Below are 21628 nucleotides of genomic sequence, written 5' to 3'. Positions count from 1 at the left end.
TAACAGATCCTAAACCATTCTCAGCATGATAAATGGGATCTGCTAATCCCGTGGAGAGGATTCCCCAGGATGCAAACCACTACTGGTATCTGTGGCCACCCCCTGGCATCAAGGGTCAAACATACAATGGGGGTTGTGGCTGCCTTGCCCCAAGTGTGGGCACCGCAACCCGCTCCCCTGAGGAATTCAGACCAGCACAAGGCCCACCAAACTCACCTGTGTCCTTCCAGTCCCCCAGCAGGTCTCTTGGCAGCAAGGAATTTGCTTTGATTCTGTGAGTCTTATAAAGCCTGACTCAAATGCCAGGGATTTTAGGCAGTGGTGGCACCCTGAGTGGGGTGGTGTGAGCACAGCGCTGGGGTCAGGTGCTGGGGACAGATGGGTGGGCACAGCAAGAAAAGCACCAACCCAGCATTCTACAGCAGAGCTAACTACAAACAGTTTATTCCATTAAGAAAAAAGAAAATTCATTCTTAATTAGGACAGAAACCCCCAGATAGACTTTTTAAARGAGAATGCCTAAAAATACCATTTTTGCTTTGATTTGAAAACCATTTTTTGCTCTTCAGACTGTAAGATAAAACACATTTGAATTGATGCATTTCACAGCAAAAATGCATCCCTTTTCATCTTGAAAATGCTGAAATGGGTTGTTACAAAATTTTCAACATTTACCCCCTTTCTTAAAAACCAAAATTTTTAATTTAGATGAAATGTCTTTTTTTTTTTTTTTTAAATGGAAACTCTTGATTACATTTTTTCCAACAGCCCTAATTAGAATTAACAATTACAGCTGATTCTTGGCAGGATTATAAACAGCTGGACTGCCCAGCCCTCTCCACTCTGGGACTTCCAAACGAGTCCCAGCCCTGGCAGTTTAGCCCTTTGCAACATTTTAGACTTGTCTAGTCACTGGAATTTATTTTTCTTTCCTTTTTTTCCCCACCCTTTCTCCTCTGAGGGTTAGTTTTTACCAGTGCAGCATCTCTAACAGTCAGGGAACTTCACAGTGAGTAGAGATCGCATTGATTTCTCAAGGAAGAAGCTGCATACTAATTTTTCCTATTTTTCTCCCTTGAGGAACGCAGGTAACAGCTCCAGGAAGGCAGGTGGGTTTGTAGATATTATGTTCACCTGCTGGCTGACAGGAATGTCTGAGGTCTGCGGTACCATCATGGGACATGAGGAGACTGTGGCTGGTCAGGGGCAGTGCTGGTGTTGCTGGGAAAGCACATGGGATTATAGCAGGACAGGTTAAGCCTGAGCACAGTGTTAGGTGGGGATCAGGGATGGATCAGTCTATGCTGTGCTGCCAGTGCCTCCCTCTGCCTCTGGGATGATCCTCACACCTCCCACTCTTAGGGGGCAATGGAAGGAACTCTGTAGCAGCATGAATGCTCAGGAAGGGACTGTGGTGGAGGGGAAAAGAAGATGTCCGAGTCTGCTGTTAAAACCCCAAACCCTCTGTTCCAGGCACCCAGGCAGGTTTGTCCAGTCTTTGTAGGCTACCTTGAGAGCCAAGAGGCACTGGGGCATCCTCCTTCATGAAACTGATGCCTGATGATTTTTGCCTTTCTTTTATATACCCTTTTATATATTTTATATACCCTTTTGGACATATCTGTACCCTTTATGTATCCCCTGTACCCTTAACCTACATGCTTGTAAATCTTGTAGCCTGATATTTCAGCTTAGTTTGGGGGTCCTGCTAGGGAGAAAGACCAAAGTAAGGGGTCAGTGTGCCCTATACTATCGTAAACTTGAGGCTCCAGCCTTGGTTGGAGCCTTCTCTCTGGAACATATTGTGTAAACTGAGCTCTGGCCTTATCCCAAAGGGAATAATTCTTTAGAATAGGGGGGATATTACTTCATTTTTTTAGTTTCTCATTGAGGAATTCTAGATAGATATGCTAATCTGTGAAGTCTATAAAACTTGTGCATGTGTTTTATGTGGGGTGTGCATTATTTTTGTGTTTTCCACCCTGTTGAGCTGTGCACCTGGGAKCCCATTAAAATACTGAGGTAAAAACCCTTTTATCCCCTTAACTGTGTCTATCTCATGATTAAAACTGGCCGTCAAGGCAACAAAACCAGTGCTCTCAGTGCCCACTGCGACTCCTGGGCTGCCATACCCAGTGCTTTTCATCACTGCTCATCCCTGTGCTGGCTCCACGCTGTTCAGGGCTGATCTTCTCTCCCTGGAAACAAGCCRATGGCTTCAGCCTGTCCCACTTTGCTCCTCCCATTCCCCTGCCAACTGTTATTGCCTTCTTGGACAAACCTGAGATAGTATTAAGTGAGAAGGAGGGTTTCATACACRAATGTCCCTATGATTAATGGATTAAGAGATTCTGTGCAAATTAAAGTCTTTCTTCATACTTCACACTTCCAGCTCTTTGCCTGTTGCTCCTTCCCTTGTAGTCCTTTACAGAAATCCCTGTGGGCCTTGCTCGCCCCAACCCTTTTGCTGCTGTTTTCTCCCCACAGTGACCCAGGGATGTGGCTGGCACCCATTTTCCCCAAAGCCTTCACCCTGCTGAATCCTGGGCAGACCCTGCTGCTCCTGAGCCAGCACTGTGGAGAGGAGGATGCTGTGAGCACAGCTTGTTTATACACAAAATCAACCCAGGAGAGGGGCTGTAAATGCCTCTTTATTTCCATATTTATCATTGCAGCTCAGATGAATGAGGAACCTGATGGAAAGTTTAGATGAAACAGAAAAGAAATGAAAAAGTGTTGGCAAGCAGCAGCTCAGCTGAGAGACTGGCAGCCTCGAGGGCTTCAGGAGCAAAAAGGCTTTAAATTACTGCACTGCTGCTCCATAACATCCCCATTCTCCTGCCCTGCTGGTGGGACAGATGGGACAGCTAGGGAGCCCTGGCCTCCTGTGATCCCATCCCAGAGAGATGGACCTGAGACCCTAAAGCAGCATGTTTGGTCTTGTTGATGTTTTACAGGGTTTATTTCTTCCTGGATGCTGGTGGGTGCCAGGAGCAGCAGCAGGCTGTGGGTGTGGAGGCCCCGTAAGTATCTCCAGGTGTGTGGTCACCTGTGCATAGTGGAAAGGAGCCACAAAGGCTTTGCTGGACACCCTCAGAACATCCAATGCTGGGTGTAGGTGATGGATGATGATTGAAAACTCGTTTTTGCAGGCAATAATGGCTCATAACCATCTCCTCTCCTTTAATGGTGCGGCACTGCTGAGATGAATGGTCTCCTTGTTTCCATCTTATGGAAGATGTTTTATTAAGTGTCCCTGCTCTTGCTCCCAAACCCATGTGTGCTGTGATGTGGAGGTGCTTCAAATACAATGAACAGGAGGTGGCAGCTGAGATGTGACTCTGGGGAAGGCAGATCCAGAGGCAGGGATGGGTGCTGCCCACTGCCTTTCCCAGGATCTGAACCCTTCAGCCCTGGGAGGCACTGACTGTCCCCAGGCCAGGGGAGTCTGCTGAGGGATAGCCAGGGCTGTATGTCTGTGACCAGGGTCTGGAACAGTCCCTTTGCTGCCTGCTTGGCCCCCCATGCTGGTGACTTTATTTTTCATCCAAATCCCTTCTTGGGCACCCATAAAAGGCCTTGGCCAGATCATTTGAAGTAATGGCTTCTAGAAAGGATCCCTGGGGACACTGCTGTGTTGCCATCCCTGCCTGGTCACAGMTGAGCTGGTGGCACTGAAAACTTGAGGTTCCCTTCACACCCCTTCTGCACCCTCCACATCCCTCTGCTCTTGCTGTGGGCTTTATTCTCCTCCTGCTTCCAACCCATTTGAGGCCGGCTCCAGAGGAAAGCGCTGGGAATTGATCACCGTGTCGCCTTTGCTAATTTAATCCAAAGCCGGTACCAGGCGGGAAGGAGCAGGGCAGCCCGGGGGAACCTGCGTGCAGCAGAGCACTTGGCGGTGATGAACGGTGTYGTTAATAACCCGCGATGAAATGAAATGCTGCAGTCATCTGGCAAGGCCGCCCCTCGGCACCAGGCACAGCCTGCCCTCTGTCCCGCAGATGAAGCTCCCACGAGGGCAGAGCTATTCTGTGGATACGCCCCAGAGGGACAAGAATCATCGGGGGCTGTGACTCACCCAGATCCTGACCCCGAGCGGGGCCACTGCTGCATGGGCAGCAGCTTACCYGCAAACCCTCGCGCTTCACCCCTGCTGGCAGAGCCCTTCCGAGRGCAGGGATGGCCCCTGGGCTCTCACATCCCGCTTACCACTTCCGAGCCTCCGAGGGACTGATGGCAAAAGCCCTTGGATGATTTTTTTGGCAGTGAATGAAATAGGATTTGTGCTGGTGGTGATAAGAAGCTGCAAATTGGACCCATCTGATCCTCAGGCAATTTGGAGAGGCCGATGCTGACATGGCAGAACAGGTCCTGCAATACCCCTCATGTCCCAGCACACAAAATGGGTGAGAAAAAGCATTTTTAAAAGTGACTGACATAACTCTGCAGCTGTGATGTAATCCCATCCCATCTCAAGCCCAGGGTTCCCCTTTGGCCCTGCTGCAAACCCTCTGCTCTGAATTCAGGCTGGGTCATGACTCACTTCTTGGGCTGTAAAAATGCATTTCATTGTGTCAGCACAGAAAGTGGCCATGGGCAGCTCTCTGGCAGTGGTGAGGCAGGCCAGGCCAGGCTGTTCAACAGTTACACCCGCTGGAGCCCAAATTCCATCTCATTTTTGCTACAGCATGACAAAAAAGGTTAAGGGGAAGGAAAGGCTGGAGGAGAAAAGTGTTTGACTCAACAATCCTGGTAGATCTYGCTATCCAGTGACTTGTCTGGCCACAAAGCTGTCTATTTTGGTGCGAGTGTGGAATGCAAAGCCTGGACCTGCCAACTGGAAATGCGACCTCATGAGACTCCTGCAGCCTGGGGAGTTTGCCTCTTATCCAGGAGAGACACTTCTCACACTGCTCCTGCCATCCTTCCAGAGGAAAAAGGGCAAGCAAACCCACTGAATGTCTCTGCCTTGCTGTGTTAAACAGCATTTCATGGCTTTTCTCTGGGTTTTCCCCCAACCAAAACTACTTGCAGGTAATTTTAAAATGAAAAAAGTCACTGAAAACTAGGAGTTACCTGTTGAGGGGCAGCACTGTGAGGCTTCACAGAGATGGAACCTTGTGACTTGATTGTGCTTTTGAACTTAAATGTCCAATTATGTGTCTGGTGTTGTCTAGCACCAGTCAGATAATTTCTTTTGTGACCAAATTCAGAACACGTTGCCATGGTTGAGCTACTGGAGAGGCCAACTGGCCTTGATGGGAGGAGGTGGCTCCAGATGAACAATTGTCCCAGGTATAAACCCACACATCTTTTCCTGAAGAATATCTAAATTTCTCATGGCCCAAGAGTCACCCTGTGGCCCTCAGCCCCATCCTCACAGTGATGGCACTGTCTTGGCTCTGGGTAGGAGCAGGGAATCAGCAATCCTTGAAATCAAGGATTCATAGSAAGGGCAAGGGCAAGTTTTATTGGCTTTATGGTGGCAGTGAACTCCAGTGCAGTGTGAAGCTGCTGTCCTGGGCTTGGGCAGGGCAAGGGCAGGTTCAGTGCCACCCCATCCAAGGGACCAAGATCTCCCTGCAGTGTCACTGCTCCCTGGGGATGGGACTGGCCCAGCTTTTCGCAGCCTTAGCCCAGGTCACTGCTCACCCTGTGAAGCTGCTGACRGAGAAGCCATCAGTGCTGTGGCACTGGGAATAGTCCAGTCCTGCACTCTCTGCTTCTCTGATTTCCTGTTTTGGACAGCCCAGTGCTGTTGATAAGACTGAAGGAATTGCAGTGGCTGTAATTTGGGAATTCATGGAGCGTGGCAGCCCGTGGGAGCTGCAAGTGGTGCCTGCTGGTCSCTGCCTGGGAGTGGGGATGGGGCAGAGCCTGGCACACCCGGGCAGAATGCTCTGCCCAGGGACACCATCCCCAAATGCCACTCTGCACCGGGGGCTGAGCCACCTTGAGCAAAGCTCATCCTTAAAGGAAGGGGTTCAATCAYGAGGCATCAATTCCATGAAGTGTAGTTCCCCCACTGCTGCTGTGGTCCAGGACAGAGCGATGCTGTGGGGCCGGGATACAGACTCTATGCTCATTAACACCCTGGGCGCTAACAAAGCCCAGCAGCAGCTGCAAACAGAGGCAGCTGAAGGATTTCTGCTGCCGCCCACCAATGCTGCCTGTGATCCATCAATTACCTATCTCTTAGTCCTTTTCTCCATCCTTTTACAATCTAAATAGCACATTTTATAGTCACTGCTAAGTGATGTGATCAACATCAATTACCTACTAAAAGAGAATCAAGTCTTGATTTAAAATTAAGTGCTGCATTTTCCCATGTTCTTTATATGTAGCCAACAGAATAATTGCAGTGACATAAAAACTAATTACACAACTCCACAATTAGGCCTCCCTCCTAGTGCTGTGATTGTCTTTAAGTGTACTGATGAAAAATTACTCCAGTCCCAAATGACTCTCAYACCCATCTTCTCCAATACCTTTGGAAAAAGCCCTCCACCCCATCAGATGAAACAGAGGAACTCAGGATGCAGAAGGTAATACACACAGAGTGTTTTCTTATTTCTTTGATGTGGGAGTGGTTTCAGATGTGGGATTAGGCTGGGATTGCCCAGCGATGAAGCAGTGCTTCTCTCTGGATGGACTGAGCATCTCAGTGAGGTTCCCAAACTGCCTGGTGTGCCAACACCCTGAGACAGCCAGGGAGAAAATCCTCTTCCCCATGCCCCAGCTGACATTTGACTTCTGGGCTGTTAGCAGAGGCCAGTCCTGCTCAGCTGCCAGCCTTGGGCTTGGCGTGTGGAGGGGTTTTGTTGATGTGCCACCAAGAGGGGTATCACCCCACTTCAGGAGCTGCGGGATCATTCCCTTAGTGCTGTTCCACCCGGCAGGAGGAAGGGGAGGAGCTGGATCCAGCTCACCTGCCCTGCTGGAGAGGCAACAGCAGGGTCTGGGCAGGGAYAGTGCCGTGTACTGAGCTGTGGCAATGCTACTCCAGGAGCAGAGAGCACCCAGAACACAAAAACAGGAGAAGGAAGAGGCTGGAAAATGACAGCACTTTCACCCATCCAAAGGCCAGGAGTTACACCCAGCCAGCAAACATGTAGCTGCCTGAAAACCCATAAACCCCAACAAAAATTGTAAACATCAATAAAGCTGTGGTGCATTCCTGATGGGCTTTGAGGGATTTGATAACAGATTATGTTTCTGAGATGTTTACCAACCTGGAAAGACTGAAAATATTCAATTACTGGCAAGGAGAGCTGAGATTTGCTTACAGTCAAACTCCTGCCTCCAGGATCTCTGTGGGTGCCAGCAGTGAGCAGAGCTGCAGGAACAGTGGCCTAAGTACCCCTGCTGTCAGCGTGCATCTTTCACTGGATAATTAAGCATTGCAGGTTTAACTTTGGGGCTGGCAGGGTGGTTTTCGCTTCTGTAGGGTGGATCCCATGGCCTGTTTCTCAGTCACAGYCCACATTTGCCAGGGAGGGCTGCAGAGCTCGTGGCTGTGGATTTTCCATCTTTCTRCAATGCCATCACTCAGTCACAGTCGGGAGAGGGGTGGAAATGCTTTGGCATGATTTTTATCAGCTTAGCTTTTTGAGTGAACATTGTGAAGGGCCAGTGGGCTCACACCTGTGGCAACCTGGCATTCCCTGTGACWTCTCTGACTTTCTCACCTCATTTCAGTGTGAGCCCGGGGTGCCAAGGCTGTGAATTTACACCCTTGTATTTACCTGAAACCTCACTACCTTCCTCAAAACCTGTGAAAAATTAACGGGGTGGTGAAGTAGCCTGCGGCAGGGACAATGTGATGTGTAAGGCCAACATCTCCTTGTGAATATTCCCTCCTGACCCCCAGCACCCATCCCGAATGTCCCTCCTGTCCCCAGCACCAGGGCTGGGGTAGCTCAGGACTCCATGGCACAAGCAGCTGAAGCCCCCGGACCCCCCTCCCTGGCCACTCCCGATGCCAGGGGCTCCGGGCTGCCCGTGCCCTCCCGTTTTCCTRACGGAGCCCATCGATCCCCGCTGCTCCGTGTCCACCCCAGCCACCCCGAACGGCAGCTGGTGCTACTGAGACAAATTGCTTTTCTCACACTTTTTCCCAAACACRGAATCCCAGATAAGTTTCGGTTGGAAGAGACTTCCATGGCCCTCGAGTCCRAGCTATGCCCAATTCCCCATCTTGTCTCCAGCCCAGAGCACTGAGTGCCACCTCCAGGCGTTTCTTGGACACCTTTAGGGATGGACATTCCAAACCTCCCTGGGCAGCCCCTGCCAAGGCCTGACCGCCCTTTCCATGGAGAAATTCCTGCTGATGTCCCCCCTGACACGATGCAGAGAGGCACCCCAGCCAGCCAGTCCCGCCAGTCCCTTCCTGAGGGACAGATCCTCCAAAAGGGGCAGCTGCCGCTCCCACAGCCAGTGAAGCTCCTGCGCGCTTAGCGCGGCCCGGGACACGGGACACGGACACGGCTCAGTCCGACTCACCCTGCCCAGACAGGGCTCGGGACACGGACACGGCTCAGTCCGACTCACGCTGGCCGGACCATAGAGGAGGCGGGGCCAAGGGCGGTGGTGATGGTTCTGAGGCACAGACGGTGTTGATTGGGTGGGGCGGGGTTAAGGGCGGGGCCGGGGGCAGGAGCAGGGCCAAGGACGGTGCTGATTGGGTGGAGCGGGGTTAAGGGCGGGGCTAAGGGCAGGAGCAGGGCCAAGGACGGTGCTGATTGGGTGGGGCGGGGTTAAGGGCGGGGCCGAGGGCAGGAGCGGGGCCAAGGACGGTGCTGATTGGGTGGAGCGGGCTCGGGGGCGGGGCCAGGGGCGGTGCGGCCGGGGCCGGGCGGAGCGTGCGCAGTGTAGAGCGGTGAGTGGTGGGGGGGTCGGGGCAGGGAGCTCTTGTGGGGCCTGGTGACGGTCGGGCCGGGACTCTGGGTCGGGGACCGGGGTGCAGGACCGAGCCCTGCTCCTGGCCCCACGGGCACGGGTTACCACCTCCCCTGCGCTGCCCTCGTTCGAGCGGAGCCGGCGGTGAGGCCTTGCCGGGGTGGGAGCTGCCCAGCCCCGCTTCGCCTCAGAGCGGCCGTGCCCGGGCCGTGAGGGCTGCCGCCTCTCCGACTCCGGGGGCTCGGGCAGGGCTGGCAGGACAGGCAGCTGCTGGGGCTGGAGTGTTGTAGCAGTGACCGAAAGCGCGGGCCTTGTGACGGGCACTTAAGGCACACAGTGGGGGCAGGACAGGGATCCCTTACACTGAGGGGTTTTAAACACAAATATTTACACATAAGTTTCCGCCAACGGGCATAGTTTGCATTCTGCTTGGAGCATGAGTCCAGGCTGGGTGGCYTCTGGCTTCCTGGCTGCCGAGGCAGATGTGGAATAAAAACGTGCTGGGRCCAATGGAGTAACTCTGGGATATTAAAATGGAATTTTCTTAAGGATGTGCGCTTCATGACACAGGGTCTGAATTTTAAAACTCTTAATTATTTTGGTACAAGCCTGCATATGGCTCTCTGGCTGGAGAACTGCTAAAATGACACGTCCCAAGGCCAGGAAAGAATGCTGAGCAAATGAGATTTTGTATGTGAACACTATTTGGAAAGGTGCCWTAAAATGTTTGAGTTCAGCGGTTGATTAACACTTGTGTTAGGAGTATTAGGAGTGATCTTTGACAGAGCACTGGCACTGCCTGCCTTCATGAGGGTCTCGGTTTAAACCAACATGTTCTGTAGACACAATTTCTTAGGGCCAAGTTGTTTATTCTGCAGTGTTTTTCTGCTGGAACTAACCCAGTCCAAGTGTGGCGCAGAGGCAGAGCTGACTGCGCTGGTATTGCTCAGTTTGCCTGCCAAAGGAGGATAATCTGCAGAGGCATTTCTGTGGTGGAGCTGTCTGTGGAAGAGGCTGCTCTGTGCACAACCTCGGCAGGAGCCTTTTAAGTGCAGATAAGTCTCCAGAGGACGTTAGAAGACGATGACACACCCTGTCATTTACCGAACGAGCTGCYGCAGTGTTCCTGCTCCCTGTGATCTTTTGAATTCATTTGTTCTCTGGGAGTAGTATTGTTAAGGGATGGATTTATATTTTTCTCTGTTCTCTTTCCCCCAACSCTGCCTTAAAATGACCCAGACTGGTCCACTTGGTTTTTTTCAGCAGCCTCTAGAGCGTTTCTAGGGTAGAAGTATCCCAAATATTGTCCCAGAAACTTCAGTGTAGGAGTCCAGGTAACAGAGGTGAGAGGAGTGCTGCTAGTTCCTGGAGGCTGCTCTCTGTGTGACCATGTATTTACCAGATTTGAAGGGATGCAGATATGATCATTTGAAAGAAAACAGCTGGAAACAATTCCAGATGAGTTGACAGAACAGCCCCTGAGACCACAGTGCTGTCCGTGTCCTGAAGCAGCACCAGAGCAGTGCTGGTGCTACTGCCACCACCTCCTCCCTGTTTACAGTGGAGAACTTCTTTAGCMTGAGCAATAAAACACCTGGAAAAGTCTCCAGCAGCCCCAAACCTCTCTGTCTGCTCCTGCTTGGGTTGGGCAGGTGGGGTTGAAAGCACGGCAGCCATACCTTGAGAGTTTGCAAGGCAGTGGATTATTGTGATAAATTTAGGGATAATAGTCAGCCTTTCTATGTGCTAATCCTCTCTGCTATTGACTCCCTCCGTGGCTTTTATAACCCACCTCAGTTCTTAAACACTCAGTGTTCTCCTCTGAGAAATAACGCTCAACTTGGGCTTGTGAGGGAGGTGAATCAGCTTTAATTAAGATTTGTCGAGTGCTTTGTTGATAAGTTCTCAATAGCTGGTTGCTATTTTCTATGAACACGCAGATATTCTTAGCACCTGAAGTGAGAAGTGACACAACACTGGGGATCTCTGGGAAGCAGCACCTGCTCACAAAGGCTTTGTCAAATCCATTCTGGCTGCGGTTCATGAGGCAGCTCAGCAAAACCCCAAATCCCTCTGAGACTCTGGGAATCTAGAGTGTTCCTGAGAGTTAAGCCCTGCTTTTGCATGAGATTTGTAGCTCTTGCCCCTTTGCTGGATTTCACTGGAGCTGCTGGTTGGGTTTGGTGCAGCTGTGTACTGGTGGCATCAGCTGCTTGTCACCTGCTTTGAAGCACTTTGTGCTTTCAACAGCTTTCAACAGCTGTCCCCCTCAAATTGGGTAGGGAGGGCAGTCCAGAGGTCRGTGGGGCTGTGTGGGGTGAGATGGGAGGAGGGAAGCTGGGAAGCCATGCCCTTCCCCAGGCAGTGTCCATTCCATGCTGGATTCTCCACTGCAGCAGTGAGGTGGCAAAGGAAGCTTGGAGAGCTTAGTTTGTGAAAGACAAGGAAGGCGTGAATGGAAATGGTTACAGTGTGCTCGGTGTGCGCTGTGTGTGGGTGCCCCTCAGCAGGATGAGGAGYTCTGTTGTATTTTGGGGAAGAGAAGGCTGTTCATTTGGCTCTGTCACTGCTGTAGGAGTAGCCAGATGGAGGATAAGAAAATGAAATAGTGGGCTGGAACAACCTCCTTGTCCATGGCCCTGTCCTGAGCCAGGTGAGAGATATTTGGCACCAGGCTGGACAGTGGTGGATGGTAGAGCAGATCTGGACAGGGGCCAATTCCCACTGGGCCTTGATGGAATCCCACTCTCAGAGAGCYTGACAGCTCATCTAACTACCCTTGCAGCAGAGTGAGCAGCCAGTTTGTCCCTTCCCTTCATAGAATKGGGACCCCCATGGTTGGCTGTCCTTTTAAGTAAGCCCTGTTAAACTCTTGAGAGGTGGTGCCAGCCCTGGAGGGAGCAGGGCTGGAGAAACCCCTCCACARCTGGTATGGGGCAGCATGTTCAACTCTGCTGACTGCTCTGCTGGTTGCCCAGACCCTCTGGTTTGTGTGTGACTCAGAGGTGATACTCAGCACAGAGCCCAGAATTGGGTATTTTATGTTCCTAGATCACAGAGTGATGTTTAGCTCTCTGAAGCAGTGGTGTCACAGCACTGGCATTTTTGTCTGGCCCYCGGTTTTCCTCAGTGTTTCCTCTGTCTGGAGAGCTTTCCCCTGGACTCTGTTTGTGCGCTTGATCTCTGTGCTGTTTCCAAGTGTGGTTCTTTGCATTGTTCTCATTGCTTTTCTTTCTATTGATTTGTGGGTGTTTTGGGAACTTTTCTTCAGTTTATCAATTCCGATCATGACCTCCAGAGTGCTTCCAGCTCTTAACTCCTGGGCATCCTTTCAGGTTTTACAAAAGTGCTTTTCTCTTTCGTTGTTCAGGCCATTAATGGAAAGGATGAACAGAAGCAGACCTGGGCTGAGCTCCCAGGGCCCATACACAAGGATTGCTCCTGTGGTGACAGGGAATTGCTGATAGCTACTCCTCAAGTATGTGGGGTTGAGTTGCTTTAGTTGGTCTTTTTTTTCTTCATTAGTAATGAGCACTGGGCCTCATTAAGGTGAGCTCGCCCAGCCCCAGCTCCTGTGGCTTTTGAAAGCATCAGATGGATAGAGTGAAAAGCCTGTTTTGTGCTGGTCAGAGGTGTGATGGGCCAGGCTCTGTAGTGGGGGATTTGTGTTCTCTTTCTGAAGGCTTAGGTGATTTTTAAGAGCTTTCATGAACTTCATTTACCTGGGGCYTCTTGGCAGCACTTGCTGGGACTGGCATGGCTCTGAGGCAAGCCTCAGCCCTTGCTTTCCACTCTGAGCTCCCTAAGCCTCAGTGGGGTGTGCATGGGGGAAGYTGTATCCAGCATGTCCTGCTCCCCTTTGTGTCTCCATTGGTCTCTCCCCAGTGAGAGTTGGGCTTGTTTGTATGTGACTGAGGTAGCAAAAATACATTTTTCTACTTGAGCAATTCCAAGTTCCTTTTGTGGTTGCTTTTCTCTGGAAAAAATAAAATTACTAGCTCTGGAGAAATTAATGACACTCATTTTTATCCCTAAATAGTGTGTCACCGTGGGAGTGGTTGCAGGATACCTCATTGCACCAGGGCTCTGTCATCACCTCAGTGCCAACATCATTTCAGGAAGAGGAGTTRCTTGAGCTGAAACAGATTTCACTGGAGCAAACATCAAGTGCCTAAATAGGACCAGCTCTACCACCCTGAGTTCTGTGAGTACTTCATGCTGGGTTCAGCTGTACCAATTTTAAGAACTGGTCCTTGTCGTGGTTTGACRCTGGCCAAACGCCAGACACCAACAGCAGCCGCTCACTCGCTCTCTCCTGGCATTGCTGGGCAGAGGAGGAAAATAAAAAGTAACAAAAGGGTTATGAGTGTAGATAAGGATTGGGAGAAAACATCCAAGGGCAAAACAGGCTCAGCTTAGGAACAGAAAGTGAATTTATTACCAACAAAGTCAGAGGAGGATAATGAGAAGTAAAATAAGTCCTTAAAGACAACTTCTTTACCCCCAACCCCTCCTTCCCACTGACAGCGCAGGGAGCAGGGCATGGGGTTTTTGGTCAGTTTGTCACCAAGATCTTCTTCCACTGCTCTGGGAGAGGAGTCCTTCCCCTGCTGCACCATGAGGTCCCTCCCATGGGAGASAGCTCTCTGTGAACCTCTCTGGCGTGGATCCATCTCATGGTCAGCAGTCCTCCCCAAACTGGTGCACTGTGGGATCCCTCGTCCATAGGGTCAGTCCTTAAAGGACAGGCTGCTCCAGTCTGGGAGCAGAGCCCCCTCTCTCCACTGGGACTCCCACAGCATCACAGCCTCCTCCAGACATCCACCTCCTTCAGCGTGGGCACCTCCCCCATGGGTTACAGGTGGATCTCTTTATCCCTCGTGAACCACCCCCCCTGCCCCCGAGGCAGGGGCACAGCTGCCTCGCCATGGTCATCACTAGAGGCTGCAGAGAAATCTCAGCTCCAGTGCCTGGAGCACATCTGCCCCTCCTTCTCCACTGCCCTTGGTGTTTCCATRTTGTTTCCCTCTCATGTTCTCACCTCTTCCCCATCTCTGGCTAGAAAAAATGGTGTCTCCTTTGTTTTGGTTTTCTTCTTGAATATGTTTTCACAGAGTCGTAACCAACATCTTTAATTGGCCCAACCCTGGCCAGTAACATGTCCATCTTCAGAGCCATCAGAGATTGACTCTGCTGGACATGGTGGAAGCTTCTGGCAGCTTCTCACAGAAGCCACGTCTGTGGCCCCTGCTACCAAAAATCAGGCCAAGCAAACTCAACACCGTCCTTTTCTGAAGTGCTCTTCCAGCTGCTGTTCCATCTTTCTTTGCRCATTGCTGTAACTGTGGGGTGAAATTTGGGCCCCATAAATTTAAGAACAACACAGGATTCCTCTGTGGTGTTCATCTCTTCTTTCTCTCCAGGGYAGTAACTTGAGGTACCCAGCTGTTCACTCCAGTTGTGCTTCAGGGACACCATCAACAGGATGGAGGCACCGTGCTCTCTTTGTTCTCCTGTATTGGTCCATGGCTGATGGTAGAGTMGTAAAATCTGGGMATATTCTGAGCTGGAAGGCACCTACAGGCATCACTTAGTCCAACTCRGTGGGTGCCCTGACCAAATTTCAGTTCCAGGGGGAAAATTCAGTCTCCCTAACACATTCCTGTGGCTTCTGTGGATTCTTCCTTACTTTTCTCCAGGGAACTGTGTGCTGTAGTTAAATATGGATAGAAAAGTTGTGTTCCACYCTGGATTACAGCCGAATCTCAGTGGTGGATAAATTGCATCCCRAGTCTAGTTTGCAAAGCCCTTTGGGCTTCATTGCCTGCAAGAAGCTGTATTTTATTCTAGATGTGTGTTTGCAGATAATTCTATAGGATTTGCAGACAGCAGGTTGTAAGAGCCCTGATTATACTGGTTCCCTGTGCAGTCAGACTCTSCCCAAATAATTCAAGTGCCTGCTGCAGAGAGGGAAAGAAAGATGGAAGGATGATTTAGAAATCTCTGGAGTAGATGGGAAGAAGATTCATATGTTGATCTGAAGGAGATACCAAGCTACGTATATGCCTTTAAACATCTAAATAAAAGTCAGGATTTTTTTAATGGATGCCTACTTTAAACCCAAGTAATTCCTTTAACGAGAGATTTTAAAGGTTTAACTTAATTTTAGAATTTTTATTTCAAGCATACTTCCATAAAATCAACTTCTTTAATGCAGAATGCTTTAAYGTCTTCTGTGTTGGTACTCATTTGCAAGAAATCTCTGCACAGTTATTTCTTATGTACCAGTTAAATCTATCAGCCAACAGATGTCAAGTGTAGCAAAAATGCTATAATAATATTATGGTCTAATAATAGTTATAATGATTCTAATTACCTGGTGCAGCTTTAGAGAGAGGCAGATTCAGAAATGAGTGCAAAAGGAGGTGTTTAACCTTGAGCTGCAGCGCAGGGCACTTCCAAAGGTGTCTGTGCTGCACCCCACTCCTCCCTGTGGGACACCCCACTCCCTTTGTTTACTCCAGTAAGCTGGAAGCAGCAGCCTGGTCTGGTTTAAATGTTCAGACCTCATTYTTGCTGTGTTTGGAAGAGGAGAGGAGTGCTGGGAGCTGAGGATGAGCATGTTTCCTGGAATACCTGGGAGTGTGAAGCCTGCTCATTTTTAACCCCTTTGTGCCCTRGCTTTGGCACGCTCCCACTGCCTGAGGATTGTGGCACTCATGGATTGCTCCCACCTCGGGAAGGAGCCCCAGCGATGCCCATCCTTTATGCAAGTTGGTGGTGCTGCTCWTAAGTATCAGGGTAGGCTTTGCCAGAGCCTGGGAAGCACAAAGGCATAATGTCCTGATGGGAGAGCGTTTGGGGGTGTGCAGGTGAGTGGCTGTGAGTCGGAGTCCTTGATCCTGATGGAGTATTTGATGTGGGGGTGAGGTGAGCACTGGGCTGGTGCATGAGTGCTGTGCTTGCATTGCCCTCGGCAGTCTGGCCCCACAGAGCCTTGTGAGTCTCCTTCCCCAGCTGCTCCATGTGCCAGCTATGTTATATCACTCCCAATGCCCCTTTACCACCATATTTTCTCTTTAGGAAGGATCCTGGGCTGCATTTTTTTATTCCTGTGGTTTTTGCCTGTTGTTGTGTGCTTTTAGTGCCTTGGGGTACCAGTGCTCATTGTTGCTGTAAGACTGATAAGGCAAAGTGTAATGGATCCCCTCTTGCCACAGCTGCTCATTTTAGTCCTGTGACCGTGCACTGGTGAGGACTCCCTGATTCACAGAGCAGGAGCCTTTCCACAGAGGAAGCTCAGTGTAGGCTGCARGTTGACAGCTTTCGATGATTCTATGCTGAACCTTTTTCCTCTAAATAATACATTCACAGGCTGATGAGAACTGCAGGAACTTGTCTCTCAGTTGCTGGTCCCTGGCAAGGGCAGCAGCTGGGAATCTTCTATTGCTTTCTTCTRAAATTGATTCAGAGGTGCCATTGCAAGGTTTTCTTCATTTTCAGCCTGCCTGTAGGCTGACATGTTCTGCTTCTCTGGAAAGCCCTGCCTGCCAACACCTGCAGCACACTTTGTCCCAGGGCTTGTGCTGAGGAGGGCTCTGCCACCTTCAGCCTTGCCTCTGGGGGAGGTTCAGCCTTTCCTCTGGGCAGATTCAGCCTTTCCTCTGGGCAGGTTCAGCCTTTCCTCTGGGCAGATTCAGCCTTTCCTCTGGGCAGGTTCAGCCTTTCCTCTGGGGAGGTTCACAGCCTTTCCCTTGGGAAGGTTCAGCCTTTCCTCTGGGGAGGTTTGCCTTCTTTCTGGAGTCAGTGTGTGTGTGTTGGTGCATCACCATAGAGAGGAGGCCACAGGAGCTGCAGGGCACAGCCTTTTCCAGGCTCATGTGAAGAAGGATGCGGTAATGGGCTCCRCATATTTAGGGAAAATGATTTCTTGGAGTAAATAAATCGTCAAAGAACACTTGGCATCACCCCAGGTGCTATTAAGGAAAAGATCTCTTGAAGTCAGAGCTGTGAGGCTCATGCAATATTCACTTGCTTTGAACTCGCTGCTTTGCTGTGTTCCACACCAGGCAGTGCCACTGTACCCAACACTGACTCACTGACCCACTTGTGCTTTTACTTACCCTGAGATAACAAAGCTCCCGTTGCTTTTCTCCTCCCTGGGTATATGTTTCTCATCTTGCTGCAACAGCACCTTCCTGCATCCCTTTCCTTGGCCACTGAGTGTCCAGGCTTTCACTGTTTTGAGTGGTTACAAGGCTTCRCTTCCCATGACTGGTGCTGCTCTGGCTGGGTTTCCAAAGGATGTGGAGCGTTGTGGCTGCACTGAGCTCTTGTCTGTGGAGAAACAACTTTGTTTATGTGTGCTAGCACACCCCAAAACCCTGTCTGCTCTTGCTGGCATCCTTGGAGGGCTGGAGACAATGCCCTTTCCACGTGCCTGGCCCTGGCACACTCTTTTCTTGCCTAGTTTCTGGTAYACAGAAGACCCTCCCAACAAGGTCTGGAAGAGAGCTCTGTGGTGCCTCACTGCCTTCACGTCTCATTCCAGACTTCATCTGTAAACATCTCTTTGTCCTTGCTAAAAACATTGTGTCTCTTAATTTCTCTCTGCAAGAGTATTATTTAATTTGTAACAGTTTTAGGACATTATTTGAAAAATCCTATATGAAGCTGTATTTCATTTACTGTAATGATCCACTAATGCAGGCATATTTCAAAGGCAGGCGATGCAGTATGTGGCAGGTGATGTGGGGTTTAATTAAATTTTGTTTTTCAAGTAAGCATCAATAGACAGACAACAATAAATGGTGGACAATATGCATACAGAACAAAGTCTCTGCATTTTCCTTTTCAAGATTGGGGAAGTGAGAATGTATAGCCCTTAAAATGGACTTGGCCTGCTCACAACTGCTGCTTTAGTGTAGTTAACTCACTTTAGGAGGAGTTTTTTCTTCTTACTTGGCTTTAATTAATTGTCTTGCTCTCTTCCTGCCCACAAAATAAACTGTTACACTGTGGAAAATTTCCAGAAGGAGCTGTGGATGATCTAAGTGCTTCTGCAAGTTCTGAACTTAGTTTGGAATACTGTGTTGTTATCTAGTATGTGATGGCTCCTCCAGATGGGTCCTCCTCAGGGTGACAGAACCGAAGGGCTGGGTGTGAGGTTCCTGTGTGTGGGAACTGGACATGGCATGTGCCAGCCTTGGAAAGGGAGGGAAAAAYGGTGCTGCTGCACGCAGCATTGTTGTACTCAGGAATCAGCAAGTGGCCCTGGAGTGCATTTTGTTCCTTTTCTCCAGTGAGTGTGGGGTGATCAAGTACACGGTGTATGTGGAGAAACTTGGGGAGTGTGTTCCACGTCAGCAGKAGCCTTCTGGGAATCATCCCAACACTCACAGCATGGCACTTGGACACGTGTTCTTGGGATAAAGAAATTCATCAGGGATGCTGTAAATGGGCTCTTTTGTTCAGATTTGAGGAGCAGAGTGAGATGGGATGGCTGAGGTGGATTTGGTTCTCTCCRAAGTCTGGAGAATTTGCTGTTTTTTAGGAACAGAACTAGAATTTGCTGAGGAACTTGGAGTGGTTCACACAGCAGTCCAGCCCTTTGATTCTCTCTGGAATCTCTCAAAGCCAGAGAGMTGAAAAAAGCATGAATTTTTCAGAGGAAGAGTCTCCATTCTGAGATGTGAGTTCAAGCCATGTTCTGGGTTGATGCCTAAAGCTTTGCAGGYTTAACCTGCCTTCAAAGGCTGGGAGCAGGGGCTGTGCCTGGAGCTGGCACTGCTCTCTGCTGCTGAGCCTGGCTGGGTCACAGTCCAGAGAGCTGTTGGCTGGTAATTGGAGTATGTGAAGCCTAGGAATCTGTGGGAACCTGACTCCTGATGTCAGTGCAGCTGTAAGTGCCTGAGAAGCATCACTGTAAATGACAGACTTGTGTCTGTAACCCCCTCCTCCTCGCCGGGATCTCGGTGTAACACTTGCCGCGTTCCAGGAACAGCCGGTGTTTTGCTCCTTGCTGGAAGCAGYGCCGTGAGTCCTTTACAGCTCTCCCGGTGCCTGGGCTGGCTGAGTGCTGTGTTCTGAGCCGGGTGAGAGGCTCCTGGGAGCACTAATCCTGGCCAAGGCTGGCAGGATGGGGTCCTGTGCTCCATGCCAGTCCCTGTGGCTGGAGAGGAGTCCTGGTACGGATAAAAGGGTGTCTAAATATAGCTYGTCATCAGGCAGCAGATGCTCTTTAAATAAACTGGAAAAACCCCACACAGCTGAAGTTTGTACTGGCCCTGCTAATGCCAGGGGAATGCCCTGTGCCTGATTCCTTGTTCTTCTCTTGTTCCTTGCTTTAGGCTGCCAGATTTCCCATTTTTCTCACTTCTTTTTGTTGCTAGGAAGTGTCAAGGTTCTGTTGYTGGTGTTTGGGGCAGGCAGTTGCTTTTTGGTGCAACTTGAAGCAACATCTCCAGCTTCTTTTGTCCTTCCTTTGCATCTGTTTCTCTCTATGGCTGCTCTTGCTTTGCATTAAACTAACTCCTTCCAGTCAGGAGCCTCAGGCCTCTTGCAGACTCATTTTCACAGGGCCATTATCCATCTTTTATGGAAGCTTTTCTGGCTATGGCATGGCTCAGGTGGCTGCTCCCAGCTGGAGCCCTGGAACATCTGGAGCCCTGGAACATCTGGAGCCCTGGGCTGGGGGATGTGCCCTCTTGCAGACCAGGGAGCGCTTGAGCCTGGTCTTTGCAGGAGCAGGTGAGTGATTTGGGATCCTCACAGTACTGCTGGCATAATTTATTCCCRCAGATGTGCCCAGAGCAGTCAAAGGGGTTTGTTGTRCCCAGCAGGATCACAGAAGGACACRCCAGGGCCCTGGGCTTTAGTGGTTCCTGCAGGACTGTGCAGAAAATGGGACCTGAGAGAGGCCTCCACAAAAGGTCTGGAAGGGCACAAGCCCAGAGCATGGGAAACTGCAGTGGTGCTTGGGAATTAACRAAAAGCTTCCCTTCACCAAGGGAAGTTTAGGTTAGATGTGAGAAAAAAATTCTTTCCTGAAAGGGTGATCTCACACTGGAGTTGTCTGCCCAGGGAGGCGGCAGTGTCACCTTCCCTGGATGTGTTTAAAAACAGCCTGGGTGTGGCATGCTGTGSTGTGGTTTAGTTGATGGGAAGGTGTTGGGTCATAGGCTGGACTTGATGATCTTGCAGGTCTCATCCAGCATGGTTAATTCTGTGTGATTCTGTGTGAAAAAACAGCTCTAGCACTATTTAAAAAGAAAAACGAGTAATTCTGTAATTCAGTTTCGAGGGAATTCTTGTAACTAGAGAGCGTGTGCTGGCTAGGAGGGGARGAGCGCTTGCTCACACAAGTGACAATCCATCGCAGCTCATTGCAGACACTTGACAGATATTAACCTTCCTCAGGCCTCTGTGGGATGAGGAGCTGCTGTGCCACTGGATGAAGAATGGGACTTTCTGGGCTATGCAGCGCCTCAACCTGGAGTGCTCATTGAAACCAAATCCTTGTTGGTAACGGGTGCTGCTGGTGTGGGGGAGCTGCACGGGGCCTGTGCTGATGTCTCACCATGGGCAGCGTGCTGTGCACCACGAGCACTCGGGGCTCACTCCGGCCGGCTCGCTTTCTTTCATTCCTCCTTTGGAGTTTGGCAGCCGTCTGCTTCAGGGAGCACARTGGCCTCATAAGAGTTTATTTGATCTGACACATGACAAATTGTTTCTGCTGGCGGCTACTTGAGGTGCAGTCTGTTCGCTGGCAGCCATGGCTCTGCGGGCACTGGGAAGTAGAGGAAGGCAGGCCTGCCTCCTCCTCTTAGGAAACATCAGCTCAGGGAACAGTGCTTTAACCACCTGCCATCCCAGCCTCCCTTTTGCTGGCTGATAATTGTGCTGTGGGCATGGATTATTAATGATGTTTGTGTGCTGGGTGTGTCTGCAGGTGCCGGTTGTGGTTCCCGTGGTGTGTTGGCGGCAGGGCAGAGAAGAGCCTGTGTTCTGGAACCAGACCCAGTTGCCATTAAAAATGCTTTGTTAGGTTGCTTTTTTTAGGACACCCTTTTAGCTCTGCAATGAGGAGCAGAATATTACATTCCTCAGCAGGATAAAGAGTACATGTCCCCTGTGAAATGGTGTAAATACATTTTATCTATTCTATTACCTGCAGTTTTGAGAATATGTCCCCTAAGCATTTTAATCTTGTTTTCCAGAGTTGTCTCAGAGTGAGGAATTGCTCCTATTTGCAACTTTGGGAATGATTACTTGTTCATTAATTTCTTCCCTTTCCTGCTGTCCATCTATTATTGCTTCCAAGAGAAAAAACGCCTCTCCGTAAATCTCCCCTGAAACAGGGCTGAGTGCCTGATTAGACAGAGAGTTATGTTAGCTGGGAATGTGTTCCTGGGAGATCATCCTGGAGCTGTGGATGGTGCCTTGGGCGTGGCCTGGCTCCTCCAGCGCCCGTTCCAATGCCCTTGGGCACGCCAGGTGCCCGGGCTGGCTCCCTGCTCCTTGCCCTGGGATGAACGAGCCTGGAAGGCAGCATGTGCCAGAGCACACCTAGAGCACAGTGCCGGGGCAGCCAGGACACACCTGGAGCATGGTGCTGGGGCACACCTGGAGCACAGCATTGGGGCACACCTGGAGCATGGTGCTGGGGCACACCTGGAGCACAGTGCTGGGGCACACCTGGAGCACGGTGCCGGGGCAGCCAGGGCAC

The 21628-nt window shown here is 50.4% G+C and overlaps 1 protein-coding gene across 3 annotated transcripts in view; it reads left to right on the top strand.

The window, feature by feature from the left end:
* Nucleotides 1-8829: 8829 nt before the first annotated feature.
* SIL1 (SIL1 nucleotide exchange factor) overlaps nt 8830-21628 on the top strand; it is a 109051-nt gene continuing 96252 nt past the window's right edge. Inside the window, exons 1-2 of one of the 3 annotated variants that reach the window (XM_057378693.1) lie at nt 8830-8881; nt 12941-13105. The gene's annotated coding sequence lies outside the window, so the exon portion shown is untranslated. Of the gene's footprint in view, nt 8882-11794; nt 12380-12940; nt 13106-21628 lie in introns of those variants that run through there. The other 2 variants (XM_057378692.1, XM_057378694.1) reach the window with 2 other exon arrangements.

Source organism: Malurus melanocephalus, unplaced genomic scaffold (genome assembly GCF_030028575.1).
Source record: "Malurus melanocephalus ecotype Western Australia unplaced genomic scaffold, MMel_1.1 scaffold_371, whole genome shotgun sequence".
Classification (NCBI taxonomy): domain Eukaryota; kingdom Metazoa; phylum Chordata; class Aves; order Passeriformes; family Maluridae; genus Malurus; species Malurus melanocephalus.
Note: the sequence above shows the minus strand (reverse complement) of the source record. Positions and strands in the feature narration are given on the sequence as shown.